General features: G+C 46.8%; 1 protein-coding gene across 5 annotated transcripts in view; it reads right to left on the reverse strand.

The window, feature by feature from the left end:
* The window catches only part of fgd4a (FYVE, RhoGEF and PH domain containing 4a), a 55,339-nt gene that overhangs the window by 28,196 nt on the left and 13,031 nt on the right, over nt 1-14,112 (reverse strand). For 2 of the 5 annotated variants that reach the window (XM_085411638.1, XM_085411636.1), the window contains exon 1: nt 2,655-3,022. The exons of the other annotated variants lie outside the window; for them this stretch is intronic. The gene's annotated coding sequence lies outside the window, so the exon portion shown is untranslated. Of the gene's footprint in view, nt 1-2,654; nt 3,023-14,112 lie in introns of those variants that run through there. 5 annotated transcript variants of the gene reach the window in all.

Raw genomic sequence — 14,112 nt, forward strand, 5'->3', positions numbered from 1 at the left:
TAAATCAACTGGATCTCAAGGGTCCAACAGATTAACTGGAGATTTGTGAAAGAGGAAACCTCTGTGCAGCATATCAGCCTGGGTATAAAAAGGCAAAAATGTCTATACAATAGTGCGTATACTATTTGCGTGAGTTCAGTGTTTGTGCCACAGAGTCCTTTAACTAGTTCTTCAACTAAAGCAGCTCTGTTTAAATTCCTTGCAAATCGCTCCTTTATAAAAAAGATTGCTATTAATAACCATTTATATTTACAACACTTTGGCAAAAATCTCACGACTTCCTGAACCTAATTGTAGCTCCAGATCCAAAAATAACCACATGAGAAATTCCCACAAACTGCCGCTAACGACTAAGTTGTTATTGCTCTTCTGATGCTGGCTTCAGTTCACGACGATTAAATCAGTGAAATGTGCCTGTTGTTCTTACGCACCGAGCAGCCGGAGGCGACAGACTGTACGGATGCCGTGTACAGAAGGTGAGCGACAGCACACGGCATTTCTGGAAGGTCGTGCCAGCAACAGTTCAGAGCTTCTCACAGTAATGCAATAGACGTGATTAATTTTAATCTGGAAATAAAGTTGTGAGGTTACAATGTGACCAACTACTACTAGAATCTACTATGAAGTGTGGGACAAGCTAACATCAGCAGTTTTCTTCTTGTTCTTTGTTAGCCAATATTTTGGGAGCAAATGTGCCCAGCTCTATAGATCTGCACATTTCTGTTCTATACTCCAAACAATTTCTTCATTCGTTAAATATCTTTGTTTGTCTCAGTTTTTTTTATTCTTATGCATCAAGTAGAGAGTAAACAAGAGAGAATCATTAATGCCAAACAGATCTGACTCAATGCATAATGGATGAAGTAAATAGATGGTGAATATAATGCCAATCAAACAGCGTGGGTAAGGACTTGTGCCTCAAACAGGATCATTGTGCTCAGCATGAATGAGCCATTCTGACTGGCAGCAGAGCCCATATTCCCAGCACAGACTTGGAATGCACAGAAAACCCCTGCAATCCTGAAAGCAAGCCTGCAGCCGAGCCCAGAGCCAAGGCTGGTGCTGTAACGAGGCAGAAAGAGAAAGATAGAAAGCAATGGATAAGATTTAACGTGACTAACTTCCTCTATAACCAAGCTGACTATGCTACTAATTTTCTGTCCTCCTCTTTCTTCCTCATTCTGCACACTCCATTTTTAAACCCACAGATCAAATGAGCTTGGTCACCTGCTTTTCTGCTCGTCTGCATTCACAAGCGCACAACACCTAACCTGACGCTTTGTAATAAAGTGTCAAACAGCATCAGCATTTGTGGTTTGTGTCATAAGAGTCTTAACAGAAGGACAAACTGCTCCACAAAAAGAGGATAAAATGACAAGGCAACCAGCTTTATTACAGCAGAGGTAGCACTGCGTCCCAAGGACAGTGACACAGCACATTTAGTTTGAGACCAGAACAAGCTTTGATCACGCAAACGTGATCAAAGTAAGCCATATTTGTAGAGTTATGCACATTTTATTCACTGTGATGCGGCTCGTTATTCTCCTTCCTCTTTTTTACTTCTCTTAAAAAAACAAAAACAAAAATGCTCTCTTCAGTTTGGTGCTATTTTTGGTCACATTACATATCTCTTCTCTTCTTTTGACGAGTTAAGATCTAACTCGGTTTTAATGCGTCTACTATTTTAGATAACATGCAAGTAGAGGGAGAAGAGTTACGAATGAAATGAACTCCTGGATTTACTCGTTGATCTTGGAGGATCCCTCTTACTGGGACCACACAGACACACTGAAGAGCCCGGCTAGTATAGAGACCAATCAATGCACAGGATTTGACAACCCCCCTGCCTCTTCTCGGCTGGAATGGCAGCCATGCTCAGAGTGTAGCTTGGTGTAGCCGACTTTAATAGTTTTAACTGTAAAGACAGTTAGCTAAAGAGTAACGCTGATAGCACCCAGCACACGAATGAAGAGAGGCGACTCAGGTCAAAGCATGAGTGTCATCCTTAGTCCAACAGTTTTATTGGTTAAAAAGCTATTGTGACTTTGCTGTTTTCAGGAAGTTTAGAGTGAACTACATGCAGTTCAGACTACATAAACTTTTATAGGATCAGAGTACAGCTGACAAGACAGGACGACTATAAATCAGAGCTGTGTTTGTACGAGGTGACACAAAATCCACACACACACTGCCTCACCTATTTTCCCACAGCTCAAATGGGAAGCAGCGTTTACCGACTTTAACAGTCTTTATATGTGTGCACGTCTAAAGAGGCTCAGTTGGCACTGCCTTAAAGAAAATTAATAGTCCTCTCCAGCTAACACAGGTCATAGCACACACACACACACACACACTGAGCTACAGCACCCACCAGAGCAGCATCCTGTGGTGAGAGCTCAGGTTTGTCTTTTGTGATGTGTGCTCCTCCCATTGTTAACCATCACCCTCAGCAGGCGTTTAATGTGTAAGTGTGCAGAATAGAGAACAGCATTTCATACTCTCTGTGGTTATGAACCACACACACTTTGTCTGTCAGCTCTGTGAACCTACCGCCCTATGGCTACAGTGTGAGCTCGACGGATGCGGGGTGCCGGTGCTGCTTGGTAAACCAGGGTAAAAATAAAAGAGACAGAAAGAGAGAGAGAAACACTGACCTTAGAGGAGGCTGTGTCCAGTGAGAATAAAAAGGTGCCTTGTGCCTCTCCCTGTGCTCTGTCGCTCACAGTAGCAGGTTGAGGCTGGTGTTAAACTGCTGCCTCACTGCATCGGTTGCATCCTCCCTTCCTTTTCACGGTCTCTCTCTCTCTCTCTCTCTCTCTCTCCCTCACACAGATACGTTTCAACACCCAGTCGCCCTTTAGCCTAACCTAGTCACGCTTTCCTTCTTCTTTTACCTCATGCTCCGCTCTCTCTACAGCAAATGAGGATAATAACATTCCAGCGGAGACGGAGCATATGGTGGGGAAGCGATACTCAGCCCCAGAGTAAAGCCCCCTCTGTGTGTGTGAATGTGTTTCTGCATATGCCTGTGCGTGTTGCATGGACAAGCGAACCCATTGTGTCGGGTAAGGGGAGGGCCGGTGAGAGGGGAAGAAGCCAATGGCCATACTCATCTGCCGCCCCTGCTGCTGGTGGCTATAGCACAATATAGGTGGAGAGTGTGACATGCAACAACCCCCCGCCGTGAATACAGAGGAGGGTGGGGTTGGGTGGAAGGCGTAAGAAAGACAATCTGAAGAGAGAGCTGATGAAGAACTGATCTCTGTGTAAAGAAAGTAGAAGCCTGACATAGCGGTTTAAAAAAATCCAGCTGTCAACTTCAGCAGCTTTCAGACTGACAGCGAGACACAAAATGCAGGTTTGAGGTAAAATAAGGGTGACTCAGTTCATAGACGTGCCAAATAAATCAGTGTCTATGGTGCCTCAAGAGGAAGCGTGTTACAAAAAGATTAGAAAATTTCAGGGCTCGCAAAATTTCAAAATCTCTGGTAGCCCTTCGGGCAGACACTCTTCAGCTTTTGGTAGCCCAAAATAAATTTAAGTAGCCTGAAAAAAAAGAGGACAATTTTTTGATTGACTTAAAAAATTGTTAAAACACAAATTACAACAACTGTAAAAAAATACAATCATCAACTCAAATATTTGGTTCTAATTGAACAGAAATTTCTATGAACTTGTAAGAACTGTGTAGAACATGGATCAGTCTGTGTCAGATCCTGAATCTGACATTTCCACTGAAGTCACGGGTAAGAGGTAAGTGGAACCAAGATCATTTGCTTTGTTTGCAAAGGCTGCTAAATTGTGCCAAAGGTAGTTCACTCTTTGCAACATTGCGCTGTTCTAAACAGCTTTTTCTTCTGCGTTTCTTCTGGACTTCTTGTTGTGCTTGGTTTATTTTTAGTAGTTTTTTTTGCAATTGGCGTTTGTTCTGGGAAAGATACTGCAGACTGAGCAATAATGCATTTCTTGCATTTCTCATGGGTTCTAATGGGGTCTTTCTTAAAATTACTGGTCCCAGTAACAAAGGTGCTTGTCGACTCAGAAATCGAGGGAAACAAGACACACCCGGCAGAACATGATGTTATTTAGCTCGTCATATTCCAGCCACAGAAATTCTTTTGTCCATGAAACCAAAAAAAGCTGCGCTTTTGTTTTTGCCTCATAGCCTGATTTGTCATATCTTTTCCGTTTTGTGATCGGCTTTTCTTTGGTGGTCCCTTCTTCACCCTGACCTGTCTTATTTGGCTCTGCAGAACTAAAATACCTGCATAAATCCATCTGCTTTTACACAGGCACTTGCATAATGATCAGCGATTCTCTGCGCAATCAACCTGCATCACAGGTTTAAGCTTGCTGCGGGAGATTTCACTTGTCACGTTTGAATAGTAAGCTAATGAGTGATAAGACGATGTCAGAGGAACTGGTGCGCAACTAATCTGTCACTCACCAGTCAGTAGCTGCCGCTCTCTATTCACAGTTTGCGCCATCGCAAAGTGAAAGTGAAGCAAAAAACAAGCGGAAATTCAAACGCGATTTCAATATGTCACATACTGACAGCTACGTTTGCCAAAGAATGCAAAAGCATTGACATATTCTTTCTTCCTATGACAGCCTGACAGGCAGGGCTGAGATGGATTTTGTTAGCCCGACCAGAAAAATCACTAGCCCCGGGACGTCGGGCTAGCGATTTTGTGAGCCCTGGAAAAAGAAACGCTTTATCAAAGGCATTCATTTACACCTTTTTAGAAGCATTTAATTCTCTCCTACAGAGTGTGCAAAGACTTCATAAAACCTGTGCGACAAGCAGCGCAAAGCTTTTAAAACCAAGGTCGTTTATGGCCAGTAATACACCTTTGAGATAAACACGCACTCTGGCTATGAAAGGTCCACCTAACATTTATTATTAACTATAAATTCCCCTGATAAGTATTTTTTTGTAACCTTCTCACTTATTTATTCCCGTATCATTATCAGTGAAAGAGGGACCCAAACAGCTAAAGCCATACCTCAATGTATTTCAATGGTTTTCATTGTCAAGTTCACTCTTAATTTTGTGACCTCTTCCAGAGTGAAACCCAACCAGAATGAAGGTAACTTTAGTTTTGGAAAGTGTCTGTTAAAAAGCCTTTTTATTACTGGTTTTTGTGGAATTTGGGTTCAAATGGAAATATGAACAGTTTTAGAGATAAAAGCTCAAAGTTAACAGTAAAGGGAAGGTTTTCATGTTTACAGTTCAGTCTCACAAAATTATCCCTCAACCTCTTGTGAAAGTTGAAATACAGGAACTAACAGGGTTTTTTTTAGCTTGATGACATGCACACACTCACACAAAAAATTCTGAGCTGGTTTTATAATCCCATAAATTCAGATGTCATCACAAACCCTTAAAGAACCACGTCAGGATTAAAACCTTCAACTGAAGACCAAGAGTGAAACAAGAAAGCATTCGTGGTGAGATCAGACTCTTTCCATCGGCGTGAGGTGGGCTTCTCTCAAACAGAAGCTCGACATGTGCCAGTATTAGACATCTTGTCACTTTGATCTCAGAAGTTACAGAAAAGTGCAGAGCAGACAGATATATGTTGTGGTCGGGGTGACTGGAGTGTTGACACGTTGAGAAAGAACACTTCTCAGAATGTCATTGCTGTCTGACAAAATGACCTTCCGGCCATGCTAAGTGCTACAGACGCACGTATAGAGAACTGTTTGCTTTCACAAACAGTTTCCTCCTCGTGGCAGTTCCCCCTATTAAGAAATGTGTGATGCACACACAATATTGCACTGTGGGTGTTCAGTACCCACGGTAAAGCATTGTGCACCGTGGGCACTTTTCCGTATTTGTTGTAAGCTTCCTTCTTGTGGTGTCTTTATTAATTCAGACTGGCAGTCACGGCGCTTCTGGCCCATTTTCTGTTCTCCTGTCCGCTCCTGTTTTCATCTCCCTTTGCCCAGTGTGTCTTACTAATGTCATTTTCTTTCAGGTCTTGTATAATTTCTTCACAGCCAGTGCCTGACATGAAGACCCATTAAAATTAAATACTTTCACGTTTTCCATGAAATGACCTGCTCACGCTGTTAGTCTCAGACACACCTTGAAACACACAGTCTGGCTGGGCCTTATTAAACAACACAGTAATTAGTGACTGAAAGGCCTAGAGAGTAATAACTACATCCAGACCTCAATATACGCAGTGTGTAGTGTTTCCTGCGGATTCTGTGTGTCCGTGAACCACATTCAGGAAATCACGGTGCTACAGAGATAATTGTATTCTCGTTTACTGCCTGGCCATTTACTGCAGAAGCCATTACAGGTCAGTTTAATCAGCACTCTCACACACAAAAATACAAAGACACATGCAGATTCAAAGGCAAGGAAGTCTTTGCTCCCAATTTTAAGAACCATAAAAATTGCAAGTAAAAGCTACGGGACAGTAATGTCAAATCTAAAAAGGTACTTAATTTAAACAGCGAGTATTTTAAAACAAGCCTCATGTTTCTTCTATGATTAGCACAGACGTGCAGGACTTCAGGCCCGCAGCGGCAGCGTTTTGTGCATGATGTAGACAATCCAAGGAGAGTTATTTAAACAAAAGGGGAATAGATTTGCTTAGCTTCCGAGATCAGACGATAGATTTGCCTCTCCGTGAATCGCTACCTTATCATGGTGGAGGGGTTTTTGTTTATACTAGGGATCCCAGGGGCTATGTTGTCTGGGGGCTTTTGCCCCCTGGTAGGGTCTCCCATGGCAAATTGGTCCTGGGTGAGGGACCAGACAAAGAGCGATTCAGAAGACCCTTATGAAGAAAACATCGAGGGAACAGTTTACCCTGCCCGGGATAGGGTTACCGGGGCCCCGCCCCGGAGCCAGGCCCGGGGAGGGTGCCAGAGGAGACATGGGCCCATTCTCCCGCAGGCCCACCACCCACAGGAGGCGCCATAGGGGTCGGGTGCATTGTGTGCCGGGCGGTGGCCAGGAGCGGAGGCCCTGGCGGACCGATCCCCGGCTGCCAAGACTGGCAATAAGGACATGGAATGGAGCCCGAGTTAGTGCGTGAGGTTGAGAGGTACCGGCTAGATATAGTCGGGCTCGCCTCTACGCATGGCTTGGGCTCTGGAACCAGTCTCCTGGAGAGGGGCTGGACTCTGTCTCAGTCTGGAGTTGCCCCTGGTGAGAGGCGGCGGACTGGGGTGGGTATTCTAATATTCCCTCGGCTTGCTGCTGGTACGTTGGGGTTTTTCCCGGTGGATGAGAGGGTTTGTTCCCTGCGCCTTAGGGTCGGGGAACGGGTCCTGACTGTCATCTGCGCTTATGCGCTGAGTGGCAGTTCAGCCGGGGGGGTGCTGGAAGGTGGAAGGAAGTCTGTTGTCCTGCTGGGAGACTTCAATGCTCACGTGGGTAACGACAGGGTGGGTGACAAAATGACCTTAACGAACACCTTGTTCGAACATAAGAGTGTCCATAAGTGCACGTGGCACCAGGACGCTCTAGGACGCAGGTCGATGATCGATTTTGTAATCGTATCACCAGACCTGCGTCCATATGTTCTGGACACTCGGGTAAAGAGAGGGGCTGAGCTGTAAACTGATCACCACCTGGTGGTGAGTTGGATCAGGTGGCGGGGGAGGACGCTGGACAGACCCGATGCACCTAAACGCGTAGTGAGGGTGTGCTGGGAACGTCTAGCAGAGGCCCCAGTCCGTGAGATCTTCAACGCACACCTCCGGCAGAGCTTCAACAGCATTCCGAGGAAGACTGGGGACATTGAGTCCGAATGGACCATGTTCAGCGTCTCCATTGCCGAAGCTGCTGCATTGAGCTGCGGCCACAAGGTGGTTGGTGCCTGCCGTGGTGGTAATCCCCGAACCAAATGGTGGACACCAGAGGTGAAGGGAGCCACCAGGCTGAAGAAGGAGTCCTATCGTGCTTGGTTAGCCTGTGGGACTCCGGAGGCAGCTGACAGGTATCAACAGGCCAAGCAGAATGTGGCTCGGGCAGTGGCTGAAGCAAAAACTCGGGTGTGGGAGGAGTTCGGAGAGGCCATGGAAAAAGACTTTCGGACTGCCTCGAAGAGATTCTGGCAAACCGTCAGCAACTCAGAAGGGGAAAGCAGTGCTTTACCTGCACTGTGTATAGTGCTGGCGGAGCGCTGCTGACTTCGACTGAGAAAATTGTCAGGCGGTGGAAGGAATACTTTGAGGACCTCCTTAATCCCACTGACACGTCTTCCGAGGAGGAAGCAGAGTCTGGGGATGAGGGGAGAGACCCGCCAATTTCCGGGGGCGAGGTTCCTGAAGGCTCTGGACGTAGGGCTGTCCTGGTTGACACGCCTCTAAAATGTTGCGTGGAGATCAGGGGCAGTACCCCTGGACTGGCAGACCGGGGTGGTGGTCCCCATCTTTAAGAAGGGAGACCGGAGGGTGTGTTTCAACTACAGGGGGATCACACTCCTCAGCCTCCCTGGGAAAGTCTATGCCAGGGTGCTGGAAAGGAGAGTTCGTCCTCTCAAGGATACTTGAGGGCGCATGGGAGTTTGCCCAACCAGTCTACATGTGTTTTGTGGACTTTGAGAAGGTATTCGACCGTGTGCCTCGGGGTGTCCTGTGGGAGGTGCTGCGGGAGTATGGGGTGTCTGGCCCATTGCTACGGGCCATTCGATCCCTATACAACCGTTGCAGTAGCTTGGTTCACATTGCCGGCAATAAGTCAGACTCGTTCCCAGTGGGTGATGGGCTCCGCCAGGGCTGCCCTTTGTCACCAATTCTGTTCATAATTTTTATGGACAGGATTTCTAGGCGCAGCCAAGTGGCGGAGGGCTTTCACTTCAGCGGCCTCAGAATCTCATCTCTGCTTTTCGCGGATGATGTGGTTCTGTTGGCTTCATCGGGTTAAGGCCTCCAGCTCGCACTGGAACGGTTCGCAGCCGATTGTGAAGCAGCGGGAATGAGGATCAGCACCTCCAAATCTGAGGCCATGGTTCTCAGCCGGAAAAGGGCGGCTGCAGTGATGCGGACGCTGCACCGGTCCGTCGTGGTGAAGAGGGAGCTGAGTGTAAAAGCGAAGCTCTCAATTTACCGGTCGAGCTACGTCCCTACCCTCACCTATGGCCACGAGCTGTGGGTAGTGAGCGAAAGAACGAGATCGCGGATACAAGCGGCAGAAATTAGCTTCCTCCGAAGGGTGGCTGGCCTCTCCCTTAGAGATAGGGTGAGAAGTTCGGCCATCCGGGAGGGGTCAGAGTAGAGCAGCTGCTGCTCCACATCGAAAGGAGCCAGCTGAGGTGGTTCGGGCATCTGACAAGGATGCCTCCTGGGTGAGGTGTTCTGGGCATGTCCCACCTGGAGGAGGCCCCGGGGCAGACCCAGGACACGCTGGAGAGATTATATCTCTCAGCTGGCCTAGGAACGCCTTGGTGTTCCCCCCGATAAGCTGGAGGAGGTGGCTGGGGAGAGGGAGGTCTGGGCTTCTCTGCTTAGGCTGCTGCCCCCGCGACCCGGCCCTGGATAAAGCGGATGAAGATGGATGGATGGATGGGAATAGATTTGAAGTTAAATAGCTTGAGTTTTAAGTTGTCTGTAAGCTTTCCGTAAGTATTTTGTCTGGTTTCCATCCATGGCTAATGGATGGAAACATGGCTATAAAGGCTGATACAACAATATAATTTCTCGTGAAATATCAAAACCACACACACACATCAGCTAAGTGTTTCTGGTAGAAGGGGGTTGGCTAAAGTTGGCTAAAGTACCGTATTTTCACGACCATAAGACGCACTGTACTAAAAGGCGCAGTCTCAGTTATGTGTGCTATTACTGTATTTAACACACACATAAGGCGCACTGGATCATAGGGTGCATACAAGTACCGTATGCGTATTTAAAAATAAAGCGGGAGCAAACCTGAGTTCGGTACCTTACTCACATTTCTATTACCGGTAATCGTCATCATCAACAACACACAAGCATACAAGTGTGCGTATTTAAAAATAAAGCAGGAGCAAAACAAAGTTTGGTACTCACATTTTTATCATCAATCAAACCCATCGAAGTCCTCATCCTCTGTGTCTGAATTGAACAGCTGCGCTAAATCTCCATCAAACATGCCAGGTTCACTTTCTTCACTGTCAGAGTCACTTTCCGTGCCGTGCGGCTCCTCGGAAATGATGCCGGCTTTTGCGAAAGCTCGAACAACAGTGCCAGCAGACATGTTAGCCCAAGCATCTACAACCCATTGGCAAATTGTGGCGTAACTCGCCCGGCGCTGCCTTCCACTCTTGGTGAAACTGTGGTCTCCATCGGTCATCCATCGCTCCCAGGCCGCTCGCAGCCTTACTTTGAACGGGCGGTTCACACCGATGTCCAGCGGTTGGAGTTCCTTTGTCAGGCCTCCCGGAATGACAGCAAGCTCACAGTTCATTTGTTTCACTAGTTTTTTCACATCGGCTGTGAGATGGGCACGCATAGAGTCACAGATTAAGAGCAATGGTGATGCGTGGAAAAAACCACCTGGTCTCCTTACATACACCTCCCTCAGCCAGTCTTTCATCATTTCCTCATCCATCCAGCCCTTTTCATTTGCCTTAATGATGATTCCTGCTGGAAACTTCTCTTTAGGCAAAGTCTTTCGCTTAAAAATCACCATAGGCGGCAGTTTCTGTCCATTAGCATGGCAGCCAAGCATAGCTGGACTGGCCATCGGGCATACCCGGTGGGTCGCTGGCAATTTTTGTTTTTATAGGCCGATGGATTTTTTTTTTTTTAGGAAGGGTATATATAATGAAAGGTGTTGGATTGACCAATTGGTCATGATCGACTCTGGGCTGGACCAATTACAGCCGAGGAGGCCGGATGCACCCGCCCCCTTGTTTAGCAATCACGTGATTTTCACGCATTGCATGCCGGGAACTCTTGGCAAAACAATCCAAGTACCGCATCAAATGCAAGCATTTGCAGTACCGCAAAACGTTCATTCTCCGGTTCCAATACCTTCTTGTTTTTTCTTTGCCGCACAAAAAAGGAATGTACAAAACAAAAGGAGAACAATGCCGGTCCGTACAAAGACAGACTCGATGAAAAGACAGAAAAGATACGAGGAAAAAAATCAAAGGAGTGAAAGGGTCAGACCCTTACGAGCACACAGAGTGGACAAAAGACCTTAGTGTGCTGCCCAACTTTCACCACGCTTACATTTAAAATTTATAATTATACGGTTCTTGGAGTGAGTGCATACACTCATGAAGTTTAGTAACTTCAGGTCACTGCAACAAGCCCAGGTACAGTTTACCGACGGATGGGTACAGGACCTTGAAATGCACCGTGTAGCACGAAAGACCATCATACGAACAAAGGTAAGTTTACCAGTCTCACAAATCGTCGTCATAAATACACATTTGTTAACCATTTATTAATATAACCTTTGAGCTCAACGGTAATTAATTAGTAGTGGAAATAATTTCTGGTTCATTACAGAAATGTAGCAGTGACAATAATAAGATAAGATAAGATAAGATAACCTTTATTAGTCCCACACGTGGGAAATTTGTTTTGTCACAGCAGGAAGTGGACAGTGCAAAAGTTATGAGGCAAAAATTAGAATACAATAAGAATAAATACAGTACACAACTGTACAGAATAGAATAAAATAAATATACAATAAGATAAAAATAGGATACAAATACAAATACTATATACAACTGAGTAAAAATACAACGATGACAGAAAGGATTATTGCACTTAGTATTATTGCATATGTATGGATGTGTGTGCTTGATCAGTTAAAGTCTTTATTATGGAGTCTGACAGCAGTGGGGAGGAAAGACCTGCGAAATCTCTCCGTCCCACACCGTGGGTGCCGCAGTCTCCCACTGAAGGAGCTGCTCAGTGCTGTCACAGTCTGCTGCATGGGGTGGGAGATGTTGTCCAACAGGGATGACAGCTTAGCCGCCGTTCTCCTGTCACTCACCACCTCCACTGGGTCCAGAGTAGGGATGGGTACCGGTGTCCGGTGCCATGATGGCACCGGTTCTGACATAAACGGTAGTAACCAGACCGAAAAGCAGCGCACATTTCGGTGCTTTATTTCGGTGCTTTTTTTTTCCTGAGCTGTGATACACTTCTAGCCAATCATTTTACGTTTCCCAGGATAGTAGGCGGGGCCAGGTACGTACGTTCAGTTAGAGCAGAGCTACAGATTAAAAATGTCCAAGGCGAAGCGGTCAAAAGTCTGGCTGTACTTCACAGCAAAATATGCAAACTCAGCAGCAACAAGTGCTTTAAGCTGATACTGCGATACTGTCAAAGGAGGTAACACCTCGAATCCGATGAAACACCTGGCGACGCATAGCGTTTTTTTAAAAGCCGAGAAATGCGCTGTATTTGATAGCTTGCTGCGAGACCTCACACTGTGCACGTTGGGTGGGTTGCCAGTTATCGGACCCGGAGTTAGCAACATCCCCCAAAAACCCGAAGAATAGAGTCCTGGCCCCTAGCCCTGCCAGTGTAGCAGAAATGATGAGGATGATGATGCAGCAGCAGCCGTTCTTCTCTGCGTGAGTCGCTTAATGTTGTCCGTGTGTAATTTACGTTGAGTAGGCTAACCACGTTATTACATTAATGCATGTAAGGTGAACTAGCAAACACCATCATAGCTACATGCGGCTGTCCTCTTGTTTGATGGCAGATACTCCCTTCACCCTGGACAAAAAGGCTAAAATGACCAAAGAAAAAGTGGGAAACAGCTGAACATGAGAGGATTTTGGACAAAGTTTGTGTTTTTTTTCCATTGTTTAAGCACTGCTTCCAGCCAAGAGTGATACCATATATGCCCCATAGCTGCAGAAAAGGCTAACATTGTTATCTTTTTACAAAAAAAAAACAAAAAACAGCTGAACATGAGAGGTTTTTGGACAAAGTTTGTGTTCTCCATTCGTTAAGCACCGTTTAAGCACCGGCACCGTTTCAAAAGTACCGATTTGGCACCGGTATCGGATAAAACCTAAACGATACCCATCCCTAGTCCAGAGGGCATCCTAGAACAGAGCTGGCCCTTCGGATCACCCTGTTCAGTCTCTTCCTGTCCCCAGCAGAGATGCTGCCGCCCCAGCAGACCACACCATAAAAGATAGCAGAAGCCACAACAGAGTCATAGAAGGTCTTCAGGAGTGGGCCCTCCACTCCAAACGACCTGAGTCTCCGCAGCAGGTACAGCCTGCTCTGCCCTTTCCTGTAGAGGGTGTCTGAGTTATGGGTCCAGTCCAGTCTATTGTTCAGATGAACACCAAGGTACCTGTAGCTGTCCACAGCCTCAATGTCCATACCTTGGATGTTCAGTGGTTGCAGTGGAGAATGCTTGTGCCTGCGGAAGTCTACCACCAGTTCCTTGGTTTTACTGGCGTTGATCTGGAGGTAGTTCTGCTGGCACCAGTCCACAAAGTCTTGGGTCAGACCTCTGTACTCCTTGTCGTCCCCATCAGTGATGAGGCCGACTATTGCAGAGTCATCAGAGAACTTCTGCAGGAAGCACTGGGTGGAATTGTGGGAGAAGTCTGCAGTGTAGATGGTGAAGAGGAACGGAGCCAGAACCGTTCCCTGTGGGGCCCCCGTACTGCAGACGACCCTGTCCGACACACAGCCCTGAGTCCTCACATACTGTGGTCGGTCGGTGAGGTAGTCCAGGATCCAGGTAGTGAGGTGATGGTCCACTCCAGAGTTCTCCAGCTTGTCCTTTAGAACCGAGGGAAGAATGGTGTTGAAAGCACTGGAGAAATCAAAGAACATGATTCTCACAGTGCTTCCAGCGGTCTCCAGGTGAGCGAGGGAACGATGTAGGAGGTGAATGACGGCATCATCCGCTCCAATGCCAGGCTGGTAGGCAAACTGAAGTGGGTCCAGTGATGAGCTTATTAGGCGCCGAAGCTGAGCCAGGACCAACCGCTCCAGGGTCTTCATCAGGTGGGATGTCAGAGCCACCGGCCTGTAGCTGTTGAGGTCCTTGGGGCGTGAAGTCTTTGGCACTGGTACAACACAGGAGGTTTTCCAGAGCTGTGGGACTCTTCCCAACCTCAGGCTCAGGTTGAAGGGGTGCTCCATCACCCCACACAGTTGGTCCGCGCAGGACCT

This window comes from Rhamphochromis longiceps, linkage group LG7, assembly GCF_057381845.1.
Source record: "Rhamphochromis longiceps isolate RC_006_pf linkage group LG7, R_longiceps_female_GT1.1, whole genome shotgun sequence".
Taxonomy (NCBI): domain Eukaryota; kingdom Metazoa; phylum Chordata; class Actinopteri; order Cichliformes; family Cichlidae; genus Rhamphochromis; species Rhamphochromis longiceps.